The sequence below is a fragment of the Puntigrus tetrazona genome, chromosome 7 (genome assembly GCF_018831695.1).
Source record: "Puntigrus tetrazona isolate hp1 chromosome 7, ASM1883169v1, whole genome shotgun sequence".
Lineage (NCBI taxonomy): Eukaryota > Metazoa > Chordata > Actinopteri > Cypriniformes > Cyprinidae > Puntigrus > Puntigrus tetrazona.
The window spans coordinates 8289652-8303825 of NC_056705.1; positions in this window are offsets into that span (position 1 = coordinate 8289652).

The window sequence follows — 14174 nt, forward strand, 5'->3', positions numbered from 1 at the left end:
CACTACTGAGCGTGAGCTGAATAAGTGGAGTCACTCTGCATGCTGAACAGATCTAGTCTTGCGGTTGCCCCTTAGTTTCCCTTAAACCACCACTTCCTTCACATTATTCACACAGAGACAGAGACGCACATATGCATGTCCTTCTTCGGCTTCTTATGTAAATCTCTTAAAACATCTACAAGTTTAGGTATTTCTAATTATGCATCAGGACATTATTTAGCGTCTTCCTGCGAGGACATCCTCAGGTTCTGCTGTTCTACTGGTGATCCGTTCTGAAATTTTTGCCCCCAGGTTCCCAAAAGCACACATACTCAGAATGCACCATTACAGTAATGAGAGTACTTTGGGATTAAACATGACGTAAAGAGGCTGACTGATAGGGGGGTCACGGCTGGGTCATTGGGTCGTATCATCATATCACGCGAGGGGTCCGATTTATCGACCGTTTACTCGAACGCAAACATACAGCGAACATTGATTCAGTCGGTCGATATCGGCTGTGCCGCTGCGCAACGTAAAGAGCTGGGCTTTCCTATCTTTTCGATCCGCATAAACCGAACAACGTGACAGAAAACAGAGCGAGAGGGAGGAAGAGGATGGGTCAGATTCAGGGCTGTAAGACGCGACGCGATGTGACAGGGCAGCCTGGAAGATACGAGTGGCCCTTCGGTGACTTCACTACGCTTTGCAAACAAACCTAAACTTGGTGATGCCAGAAGGGCAGGCTTTATAAAGACGACTCACACTTTCTGTACCGCAGTAGAAGCTGTTTATGAGCTGTTTGTCAGAAATAACTATTATTCATGAATAATTAGTCAAACGTTCTGTAAGAATTTGTCAAAAACTGTTAATAATTCAGTTCAATTTTAATTTTTTTTTCACTTTTTGAATAAATTTGTTATAATGAGTAATTAAACATAATAATTAATTTTTATATATTTATAAAAGTATATTTTATGCACTGTTTGTATGACAATAAAGCCTGTATATGGCATATTTGACAAAATAACTATTATTAATTCATTGTCAAAAGGAACAATTTTTAGAAAAAAAAAATATTTACAGAATTTACAATGAAATGCCGGTGATAAAAAATTACTTATATTAAATCATCATTTAAAAATAATTGGGGTGCGACCTGGCTATTTGTAATATTGCTTTAATAATTTTGAATTGTTTAAATACAATTTTTATATTTGTAAAGGAGACACACACTTTTTGCATGGCAGTAAAATCCTGTTTATCAGCTATTTGTAAAATAATTGTTAATTAATCATTTATCAGAAATAAATATTAATAATTCAATTCTTTCTTCGTAAAATGTTTCTCAAATGATTACGTTTTCTCCAAGTTTATATTAGTTTTAATATCGAATGGTAAAATGATCACAAATAATATTGAATATAATACTGATATTATAATATTGCAATAATAATCAATTAATTTAAATTCATTCATTATTAGTAGCATTGTTACATAATTAATATTCCAGTCATAATGCCTCCATCGACTTCATCTATTTTCTATGTTCTTTTTCTTAATCAACAAAGTCTCCGATTGTTTTTAATGCCTTTCAAGCGCTGCAGGAAATACAATTCTGCTATTGTTTGGCTGTAATGTAAGCATCGTCATTGAGGCAATGGCAAGGTTATCGGCTTCTCGCTGGTTACGATTGTTTTTGGCCTCTAGGTGGCGCTCTGGTCTTGTGAACAGCTACCTGTTGCTCTCGTGTCCCATCATGAGTGAGATGCTCTCACCCCGAGCCTGTAAACTTTCAGCATGGCCTTTCTGATGTTCTTAAGATAAGTGCAGCTGTCGGCGTTACCGAGCTGAGCCATTTTTGTTTACTTCATAATCTACCGACAGTTTTCACTTAAAAGTGTTCCGTTTCACTAAAACCGCCTCTAAATATGTATATATTTACAACACTTTCGAAGATTAAGGTGAAAATTCGGCGCCCTGTTACTATTTTTAAAGCTTCTAAAGAGCAAATAATCCTATTACAAGTAAGTGTTATATATATGTTAGATAAACAATTATCTAACGTAACATTTTTGAAGATGTGAAAAATCAGTTTGGCCTGTCGTACCCCAGTGCTCCTCACCTTCTTAAATATATTTGTCAATTAAAATCATACATCAGTTTCATACGTTTGCAGCAGATGTTAAATTCATTGTAGAAGAATATTTTTAATTATTAACATGATTGAACACCTAATGGGTTTTTTGTTGTGTGTGTGTGTGTGTGTGTTTTACTTCATTTTGAGCATTTAGCATCCACATTTGACACAATTAAATTAAAATAATCTCATTCTATTTTCTTAATATTATACATTATTTTGCATCATTTTATTTGCATAATTTGTCAAGCTCTGCCTTACTCTTTCACAAGCTATAGAAACAATTGAGTGATCAATCTTATTAAATATTTCAGTTGGTGTTCTTGCATTTATAGAATTGAATAATATAATAATAATAATAATAATACAGTTTTTTCTTAATATAGGCTTAATTAGTAATCTTGTTTATTATTTCTATTATATCATTTATATATTTAAAGCTTCATTTAGGGTTTGGATCCCTGTTTTGTACCCCGTTTGTGGAAAGCGTCTTCCCGAAGTCCTAGATGTGTTTTTCAGATCTGGAGACAGGCAGCCGCAGATGGGACGCGTTCAGGGTTGATTATTGTTGTGCACGCAGTGGTACAGACAGTATGTCACAGCCTTTAAAAGACGCTGGCCGGGACGGAGGAAGGTATCTAGACAGGCACGTGGTGACACAGACAGACCGGCCCTGTGTCCCAACGACGGCGTCACAGGAAGCAACGTCTGGCCCGGCACGCAGTGGTACAGTCGCCAGACAGCTGTGACTCACGACTCAAAGAGACATAGAGACACAGCGAGCAGCGTTCGTCATGTTAACTCAACTGTTGATTTATCGTGATCCTCGGTAGGGGAAAAAACAGGAAGTCCCAGCCGACTAGCCTTTTTAGTGAGTGTGATTTGTCCCTGCAGGGTATCAAGCACCTGTTTCAGTTCACGTTTAAGCCCTTTTAAGGCCTTTGTCTCCTCCTCCTTCCCAACATCCGTTTACTGAGCAGGATGAGGATGTAGTCTCATATCAGCGGGAGTGAATTTATGTAATCCGGCCCTATCACTCGCCCTCCTGTTCTTCTTCCCTTTTTCTAGATTTCTCTCGTATCTGTTCTCCCTTTGGCCTTCAGTTTCAGTTCGTGTTCTTTATTTTAAAAATAGGCTGATCATGCATTTGTATTGGCGAGGCTGCTTTGTTGAGTTTGTACAAAGAAAACTGAGGCAAAAGGTGTCTTTAAAAAATTTGTTCGATGCAGATGGTAAAAAAAATGGTTTTAAAAATTAGAAATAAAGTTATGAATGATGATTTTGTAAATAATATTTTAATGAAACTTGAAGTATGTTGTACGGTAACAAAGGCATTTATAACGTTACAAAAGGTTTTCATTTTAAATGAATGCGTTTCTTTTGAACTGTCTACTCTTCTAATAATATAAATAATAAAATGCATTACAGTTTCCGCAAAAATATGAAGCGGCACAATTAGTTTCTTGATAATGATATAGAATTTTTTATTTTATTTTTTTACTATTTTTCATAATTTAGTCAAATTTTTTTGTACACATATAATTTTGTTAAATGATGCATATCATTTAAAAAAAAGTGTGAGAAATTAAGCAATTTTATATGTTCATGATATATTTAATTATAGCTTTGAAATTAACCTCAGCAAGTAAAAGATTCAGCCATTGTCCCCATAAATATTAAAATATGGTTGTCGTGTATGATAGTGATTTCACCCCATAACTCACTTCTTATTGGTTAAACAGACAATGCAGCTGTCTCTCTGTCTCTCTCTCTCTCTCTCTGTCTCTCTCTCTCTCTCTCTCTCTCTCTCCTCTCTCTCTCTCTCTCTCTCTCTCTCTCTCTGTCTCTCTCTGTCTCTCTCTCTGTCTCTGTCTCTCTCTCTCTCTCTCTCTGTCTCTCTCTCTCTCTCTCTCTCTCTCTCTGTCTCTCTCTCTCTCTCTCTCTCTCTCTCTCTCTCTCTCTCTCTCTCTCTCTGTCTCTCTCTCTCTCTCTGTCTCTCTCTCTCTCTCTCTCTGTCTCTGTATCTCTCTCTCTCTCTCTCTCTCTCTCTCTCTCTCTCTCTCTCTGTCTCTCTCTCTCTCTGTGTCTCTCTCTCTCTCTGTCTGTCTCTCTGTCTCTGTCTCTCTCTCTCTCTCTGTCTCTCTCTCTCTCTCTCTCTCTCTCTCTCTCTCTCTCTCTCTCTCTCTCTCTCTCTCTCTCTCTCTCTCTCTCTCTGTCTCTGTATCTCTCTCTCTCTCTCTCTCCTCTCTCTCTCTCTCTCTCTGTCTCTCTCTCTCTCTCTCTGTCTCTCTCTCTCTGTCTCTGTCTCTCTCTCTCTCTCTCTCTCTCTCTCTCTCTCTGTCTCTCTCTCTCTCTCTCTCTCTCTCTCTCTCTCTGTTCTCTCTCTCTGTCTCTGTCTCTCTCTCTCTCTCTCTCTCTCTCTCTCTCTCTCTGTCTCTCTCTCTCTCTCTCTCTCTCTCTCTCTCTCTCTCTCTCTCTCTCTCTCTCTCTCTCTCTCTCTCTCTCTCTCTGTCTCTGTCTCTCTCTCTCTCTCTCTCTCTCTCTCTCTCTCTCTCTCTCTCTCTCTCTCTCTGTCTCTCTCTCTGTCTCTGTCTCTCTCTGTCTCTCTCTCTCTCTCTCTCTGTCTCTCTCTCTCTCTCTCTCTCTCTGTCTCTGTCTCTCTCTCTCTCTCTCTCTCTCTCTCTCTCTCTCTCTCTCTCTCTCTCTCTCTCTCTCTCTCTCTCTCTCTCCTCTCTCTCTCTCTCTCTCTCTCTCTCTCTCTCTCTCTCTCTCTCTCTCTCTCTCTCTCTCTCTCTCTCTCTCTCTCTCTCTCTCTCTCTCTCTCTCTCCGTTGGGACTTTCTCAAACCTCCATTAGTTCTGACGTGCAGGACCACTGATTCCGTAAAGGTCATGACCCCGCGCAGCAGGTCTTGGCAGGGTTTTAGTGCGGCATAATCACACATCTGCGTGCAAGAGTCCAGCGCTGCCCACTGGGTTTCTCCACGACGAGCTCTCGCACCCAGCCCCTCACCGGACTATCCTTCTTAGTTGTTGTTTTAGTCATTAAACTAGCAAAAGTGGATTTGGACACACGTGCACCTGCTCCTCCTACTGGTGGCTTTAATGAATTAATTTATTTATTAATTTACGCTAGTGATTTCACTGCATTTCAGTGTAAACAGACCTGAACGCAATGTAAGCTAAGATAAACGAAAATGCACTAGCGCAAACAGGACCTAAATCAACCAGGGTACCAGCACCAACACACTTAGCAAAAAAAGTCCCCCTAGAATATTATGATATATGGACGATATCGGTTTTTGGCAATATCACACACCTTGCCCTAACTACACATGCGAATGGATACAATTATAATAAAAGTATTAAAGCTTTTTAGCATTATTAAATGTACATACTGAGCGTCTGACAGAATACACTCGTCGGTTTTATCGGACCTCTTTGGTTAGGTAGAGGTATCAACGTTTCTGTAAGTGGTGAAGTTTAACAAATATTTGGTATTTTGCACTCATTAATTAATTGATTCAAATACATTTTCTGTGCAGTAAGGGGATCTGTCAAGTTTGGAGTTTGGAGAGGTTGTGCAAACACCACACACAAACGCACGCAACCTCTTTTTCATGTTTTTTGCTGGCTCCCAATTGAGCCACCTGCATTTTTGTGACCGCTGCCAAATTCTGATCATGTGACGAGTGTAAGCCACCAATCAGAGCTCAGTGAGAAGGGAGGATGAAATTCATGCCTGTGTTCTAAATGCTATATACTATACTAAGTAAAAAAACATTACTTTAATAGTTCATTTTTGGTCATAATACAGTAAAAAATAAAAGATTGTATTTTGTTTTGAGATATGTGACCCTGGACCAAAAACAGTCTTACGTCACTGGGGTATGCTTGTAGCAAGAGCCAAAAATACTCTGTATAAGTTAAAATGATTTAAAATGTACTCTTACGACTGGTTTTGTGGCCATGGGCACGTATCGTTTATTTATAGCTAAACCAAAAACTAATTTGGTTAAACCTTTGGTGTAATGTCCATTTATTTGTTTGTTTAGCACTATGAGTTTTTATTAGTTGTAATGTTGCTGCCAAAAAAATAAACATTTATTGTTTATTGCTGCATTATCAGCTCATTTGGTTCAGCTATTTTTTGATATAGACTAATAAAAATTTTTACAGCACGTTTACTTATTTTTTCCTCTAATAAATGCAGTTCATTTTCATAGTTATTTATTTGAAACTGTGAGTTTTATTAGTCGTGCAGTCAAAAATACGCATTTATTTACTGATTACAGATGATCAAAAACAAAAAATCGGTTCAAATATTTTTTTAGGTATTTTAAAGACTAAATCATTTCAATCTGCTTCACTTTCCCCTACTTATTCTTCCTTTTTCCTGTAATAAAAGAATGAAGTTTTGTTTCCAAGAATAAGCACCATAACTAAGCCATTTTCTCTTTTCTAAACCTTCCAAAACGTCCTGAAGCGTCCCGTGCTGCTCCTTCAGCACTAAAGCCCACTTTCCTCCCGTGGCCCGGCGGCGGCTCTCGGTTCACAGTCCCTGCCAGGTCATCTTGCCTCTTTTTGTGGTTTGCACAAAGGGGGCCGTTGCCCTCTCGCAGGCTACGTTACAGTCTGTCACATGAGGCGGACACTCTAGTCCTGCCGCGCTTTATTTGCTGTGGCACTGCAGATTACTTCCACAGTCTCTGTCTGCGCTGAACATCCAATTCAATTAGGGCCTATTAGTGCTTCCCCCGCCTCACCGTACGGCCCCCTCTTGCTGCGTCCGTTCAGATACCACGCCTGAAGAGCACATTGCTCAGCTGAAAACGTGTTACTTAAATAAGCATTGAGATGCACTCAGATGTTGACCGATCTCGTTAATACTTTTCGGCATTTAAAGGTATTAAACACAGTCTCACACACTTCCAAAATTGTATTGCATTTGTATTGCTGAAATAAAATTGCTGACTTAAAGGCAAAAGAAAGTTGCTTTTGCATTAGACAGAACAACTGTGTTGTTTAAAATATTAATTAAAATACAATGAAAATTAACCAAAATAAAATCCCCCCCCAATTTTTTTAATGTAGTTTTATTTTGATAAAATTAAACAAATCTGTAAAACTAGGCATAATTGCTAAGACTTGAATGAAAAAAAAAATAGAAAACTGATTTAAAATATGAATAAAATAGTATACACCTAATAGTCAAATAAAATGTCATGTCAGTGAAATAATGGTATACAGTTTTTTTACTGTTATATAAATGTTTTGAGTAAGTTTGTTTTTATGTTTTTGTTTTATTTATTTTAGCATAACAAAGTTAACTAGCTGAAATATAACTATATTGTCCCTGATTCTGCAAGATGGAAATGCCTGTGCAAAAGCAAAAAAATGAAGTAAGCATGTTTTAAGATGATTTGACTAGATTTTAACATGTAAAGAATGTTCATGCATCCGTTCTCTCCGAAAAGTGCAAGCACTCAATTAGACAAATTACTTTGTGCAAGTTAGACACCAAAGTTAATTTTATTTGTTGTATTCACACACTCAAATAATGATGAAACAGTTTTGGCTCTGGCCCATTCCATCCCCCAAACTCGGCCTAAGGATGCGCATCACTGCTCCCTGGCATGATTTTCGGACTCCATTGTGTGGCTTTCATTGTCCTCCCTCCCTCAAGCCCAAAAACTCTCGCAATCTTTCCTCTAGTTCACTGCACGCCCCTCCGCCCGGCCTCTGCACACCTGGTCCTGGCAAATTAGTGCAAAGAGAGGGGGCTGCATGGGTCTTTAGGCATTCCTACGGAGCAAAAAGTTAATGATGGGTGCTTCTGTGCAGCTGACAGCGGAAAAAAAAAAAAAAAGTTTGCGAAGCAGAAAAACAACATACGCTCTTAAAAGATCTTCTTTATCGGCTTCCATTGCTCGTGATCCTTTCCGTTTAAGCTGAAGGTCCTTTATAGTGGAAAGTTTTTAGATTGTTCTTCATGTTAAGACAAAAGCGACTCTTTGAAGAACCGCTCACTGAAAGGCTCCTGGGATCTTCGGTGGCATTACTGCGAAAACACACTTTTGGGGGCTTCATTTGAAAACGGAAAGTCTCCGAATGCCCCTTTTACTTAGTTTGACGCTGAACTTCCCTTTCTGTGCATAGCTGTTTGGTATTCAGTTATGCCGAATTATGCCTAAAACAAGTGGTAGAATTAGCGCGCGACAAGCTAAATCAAAAACTCTTTTGGTTTTATTCATTCTAAGGCTAAATAATTGAAATTTGCACAACACTTTTCTCTGCTTGTCCTGCTTTTCCCCTCTAATAAAAGCAGTTCATATGCCCGCCTTCTCTACAGGGTCTAATCTGGCCTGACAGCTTCCTCTCGTAATTGGTGCTAACACCCAGATGGACGGGGCTCTAATTTGCCGTTCCCAATAAAGAGAGGCGGCTGAGGGGGTGGCAGAGAGGGGGGAAGCCTTGATTTGTTGGTTATAGATACAGAAGCCGTAAACACCCCAGGCCTCTGGGCCGACAGTTTGAGCAGGCTTTTGTTCACACGTTTGTTCAATAGAAAGCGCTCTTCCCAGCCTCCCCCTCCTCCCGCTGCCTCTCTCTCTCTCTCTCACACACACATACAGTCTATTCCCTCGTTTTCATTCACCCGCTCCTCCGTGCAGCACTGTAGCCGGTCGCGTAGCAGTGGTGGTGTGCGAGAATCTGCGTGTCGTGGTGGATGGGTGGCCGTGACCTCAACGTTTTTCAGGGCAACTGCTTGACCTCGCTCTATTAATGAGGCCACAGGCAATGAGCTCTGGGTCAATGGCCAGGTAAAGAGAAGATATGAGGTGCAGAATTATTCGTAGAATTATTGTATCTATCTATTGTGTTGTTGTCTACCTGTTGATCTAACATTCCATCGTTTTATCTTTCATTCTCTGTTGCTTTACCTGTATGTGAAGAGGTCATTTGCAAAAACTGATAACCTTAGAGATAATCAAAAGTCACTAATCAAAGAACCGGCTTCACTGATGAGATGCACATGATTATTGTATGCAATATATATGACCCAGCCCTGGTTCACGATATCAACGGTGATGATCCTAAATGTTGTTACCTGCGATTATAATGACCGACTGTAATATGAGACTTCTCGGTGCACTGTAAACCCTCGCTTCGAGTTATCCACCATATTTATTTTTAAATATTTTATAAATAACTCCATGGAATATTTAATTCCCATTTGGTGGAATTCTGTGCCCTAAAGTGTGCAAAAACATCGTGGACAAAGTTTACTCACTGTAGCTCTCATTGTAAGACTGTGAGCAATTTAGTTTGTTTGTCCGAGGGAGCAACAGTAACTAAGGGGGGCGGGGCTTACTGATAGGTCGATTGCAAGTTCAGCTTTCAAAGTAAAAGACCTTATATAAAGTCTTATTAAAGTCTTACAGTTTTATTCCCCCAGGTTCACAAAACTGTTGTCCGTAAAAAAAATTGCTCAGATTCGAACATCTGGGTTGTTGTGCGGTTCTGTTTTAAGTAATCTTAATGATTGCTAACTGCATCTAATGTCAGAAGTACAAATAAAGTGCTTTTGCTTTGGCACAGAAACACACATATCCTGAAATGAATGAATTAACACTGCTGCGGTTACTGAAACCACGCCTTCTTTCTTTGCCTGACCATTTGGGCTGCATTATGCAAATGTTAGCACATCGTGACATAGATGTGGGGTGAAGTTTTAATGAGGTGTTTTGGAGATTAGATTAGATGCAGAAAGAGGTGTGTGAGCTGGGAAAGCGAGACCTCATGCATTGGCAGTACGCCGCTTTTTTGGACAAAGTCACTAAGTTTGCACCACTGAGGGAAAGTAGCCTTGCCACCTGACCAGAATACAGTGCACTGGTTTGCTAAAATGGATTTATTACTTCTGCTCAAAAATAACAAGGGCCCTTGTCTGCTTCTGCGGTAAAATTGGAACTTGCAATAACAGCTTTTTTAGAAAAACGTTTAGGGAAGTTAATCAGATCACGCTATAATAATGACAATCAGCTCTTTTGCTGGTTTATTGTGCAGTTTATTGTTTTTTGCAAATGAACTTTTCATATCGTGCTGCCATCCATAAAAAAGGCTATACCAAACCAACATTGAAAGTTGGTCTTGAATTCATTTCAGTTTCAGTTGTAATTCTATTGTACTTTTGTTAAAATTTTGTTCAAATGTTTGCTTACCGCAGTTTAAATGGAATAATTGGCTATTAAAGGCATTCTCAACTCAATTCTTTTCTGCCAGATTAAGGTTGAGAAACAACTAAATGATCAAGCCAACATTAACTTCCATGCACAAATGCTAAAAAGTTGAAAAAGTGAAATGGATGTTAGAAAGAAAACTGGATGGATGGCAGAAGGACTTCTGTGTGTTCTTTCAGTGGTCAGTTTGAAGAGAAAACTGTTTAAACTGTTTGTAATGATTCATATCAGTTCATAGTACCATTGATCACAGTGAACTGTTTAAAAACAGAGCTATTATGGAGCAAAGCTAAGACTGCACTATGAAATCACAGCCCAGCTTTTGAAGTAATGTTGTGTGAGGGCCGCGGTTCAGTAGTGCATCACACTGCACTGTGCAAAAGAAGCTGGAAATAATACAGGGATACAAGGTTTAATTGATTTTGAACAAATGTTAGAGGACACAAAGCAAATTCATGGTCTCTGTGGAGGAGTCTTGATTGCACAGATGGAGAAAACGCGTCCTTGGCTTTTATAGTCGAACTTCATGTGAAAATTGGGGTCACTGGGTCTAAAAATGGGTGGATTTAGGTGAGGAATTGACTTGTTCTCAAAGAAAAGGTGACAATCAACGTTTTATTCAGCACACTGATGTTACCGTTTACAGAAAGCCAAGAACACAATCTTTTCTATTCTAAAAATTAACAAATCATTGCAGTATTGTGGACTAAATGTGAGAAACTGCATAGGTTTATATAATACACAACATAAGAAATATGAAAGGTTAAAGACTGAGAGATATATCTTCCAGGCTAAATAGTGTATGAATGTACCAAAAATTGATTTATTCCCATCTTAATTGAATTTTTACACGTCTTCTCATGCCATTTGTCCTAAGGGGTTTTATAAGAAATATCTAGGACCAATTTTGCTGAACAGTTACGAAATCAATAAAATTTCATATAGGCCTATATATTTCAGTGCCATTTCAGCATTTGCTTTACACAGCTCAGCTGAGCTTTTATTGTACCTAGTTAGAGACTCAATATAGTCTGGACTACTTTGTTAAGGGCCACAAAAAACGTTTTTCTTTGTCTCTGATTGACCATCAATATCAGAAACTGCTTTAGTTTCTCTAGTGTTACTGAACAAACAATGACGCTCCCATTCTTTTCAGCAGGTGCTCTTCGTTTTAATGCCGGCATTCTCTCTTCGGCTCTCAGGAAATATCTGTGTTTTTGAAAGAGCAGCTGTGTGTTCTCAAACCCAAACTTTGTCATTCTGGCTCTGTTTGAAAGGGCTTCAGGTTTGGAGTGGTGCTCATCTCACCGTGGACCAAACCTTTCAGCTCAGTCCAGACCAAACTTATACACACATCTCCTGTGTCTTAAAAAGAGTTTAAAAAGGAAACAATAGCACAAACATTTACAAGTGATGCTTAAAGGGATCATTCACCCAAACATGAAATTAAGCCCATGATTTACGCAGCATCAAGCCATGTTAGGTGTATTTGGCTTTTTTCTTTCAAAATGAATACAATCAGGGTTATATATAATAAATAACATCCTAGCTGTTTCAAGCTTTATAATGGCATTGAATGGTGGTAGCTTTTGAAGCCACAAAAAGTTAATAGAAGCCTTCTGAAGAGAAGTAACGTGTTTGTGTAAGATGCACGCTGTACAAGCAGGTGGCATTCCAATGGAGTAGAGCCCAAGAGTCTCAGGCCCGAGTCCTTTTTCCTCCCTTTAACCAAAACGTTTTTTTATTATACTGTTTGTCACGACCCAGGCTTGAACTCAGGTCGCTGTTGTGGTGGTCAAGCGATTTACCGCTTAACCACAAGGGCAGTAGCGTTGGACCCAAATGAAACACTTTAGGCAGAGCTCCAAGCAATGTAGATTTAATTTAAAAAAATCTTTGCACAAAAAAAAAACAAAACAATTCCAACAAAAGTTCTTCTCGGACCGAGGTAAAGTTAACAGTGCAAACAACAGAAAGGAGTACTTGGAAAAATAAAAACTCCACGGGGGGAAAAAACAAAATCAGTAAACTGCACAAAGAAAAAATACCCGAACAACATACTAGAGAGATAGCTTGAGGAACTTGAAAACACAAGACAGAAACTCACAGTAACAACTCAAAAACTGAGTGAAGATCAAAGGAGACAATCACAACTTAAATACCCAATGGTAAACAAGGCACAGGTGAACTAGATATCACTAAACAAGGACACACGAGGAAGATCTAAGGCAGGGGGAACACAGGGGCCTCTGGAGGCATGGAGAATAACTGCAGGGAGTGGGATGCTGACACTGTTTCAGCCAAAAAATAGTTCAGTTTGAGTGTAATGGCAAAATGATTATATTTCAATCCATTTTTTTTATGAATTTAACTTTAAAAATGTTTGGAGCTTTTTTTGTTAAAGTTAAGTTTACGTTTTTAAAGTATCGGTCAAGCGACCGGCGGCAGACAGTGAGCTAATCATGAACTCATCACAACTCGCCTATAATAAAGTCTATACTAAAACAGTTTAAGCATATAACAGCGTTTACATGTTGAACATGCACTATAAGAATAAATGTGCAATATGACTGGTTTGTGTTGAGAGTGGGCACTAAAGCGCATGGAGGCACCAGTGCAATCACTTGCATTTTATAGTCTTAGCCCGTCATTTTCCCTGACAAATGTAAGAGTAATATTGCTCATGCCTTTAGTGAGTGAGTCAGCTCCACTCACTCAGCTCACTCTCCAGACGTGATTAATGAAACATGATCTGTGCAAGATTGTCGTTCATTCGATGCGCTGCATTGAGCAGCCGCGTTTAGTTTTAATTGTCTGTTCTCTCTCCAAACTAAATGATTTTTATTATTATAAAAAATATCTAAATGACGGTGTTACGGTGAGCAAGTGTCTTAACCATCTATTGCAGCAAGCCTAGTGGGAGCATACAGGCTAAACAACAGGGACGTCGCATGTCATGGACGTCCACTTAGACTTATGCTCACCAATATTCACATAATAACCTTCAAAGTAAGACCTGAACCAGTTAAGTACATTCCCAGGAAGCCCAACTCAGTTTTCCAGTCTCTCTAGTAGTACGTTATGATCAACAGCACTAAGATCTAGTGGTACCAGCACTGATATTATGCCAGAGTCAGAATGAAAAGGGAATTTATATAATTTATTATCTTGCTGTTTCTGTGCGTAGATGCACTCGGAAACCAGATTTAAAAGATGCCCAGGTATCCATGTGAGTTTAAGTAGTTGTTCAGCTGATTAAAAACTACCTTTTCAATAACCTTTCCTATGAAAAGATTAGATATAAGTCTATAGTGTTATCAAGCTTTTTCAGAAGGGGCTTAACAACTTTTAAGAAAAGTGTGGGAAGTGTGTCAAGGTCGCAGGTTGGTGATTTAAGGTGCTATACTTTTTATTACGAAGTTTTGCTGTCAGTAGTTACCTTTTTTTGAATCCGTTACACCTCTGCATAGCTAGAAGATATGCCAATTGCCTTTCTGATATTATTGATCTTCTCAGAAAATAAGAAAGCAAACTCAATGGGATTCTGACTCAAGGGGGTCGTCAGTCTCTCAACAGTAGCAGAAAAAGTGTGAGTGTTGTTAAGTTACGGTTTATAAAGTTTGAGAAGAAGGTCTGTCTAAAGCACGAAGGCTGTCTTTATAGATGGTATAATGAATATCAACTTTATGTTTAGACCTCTGCTGATGAGTAAACAGTCATCATTTCTTTTGTAGTATTGATTTCTGTATTATCAGTGTGAATAGAAAAGTCCCTTGCAATAGCAAAACAGTCAAATTTTGAGGAAATCATCAA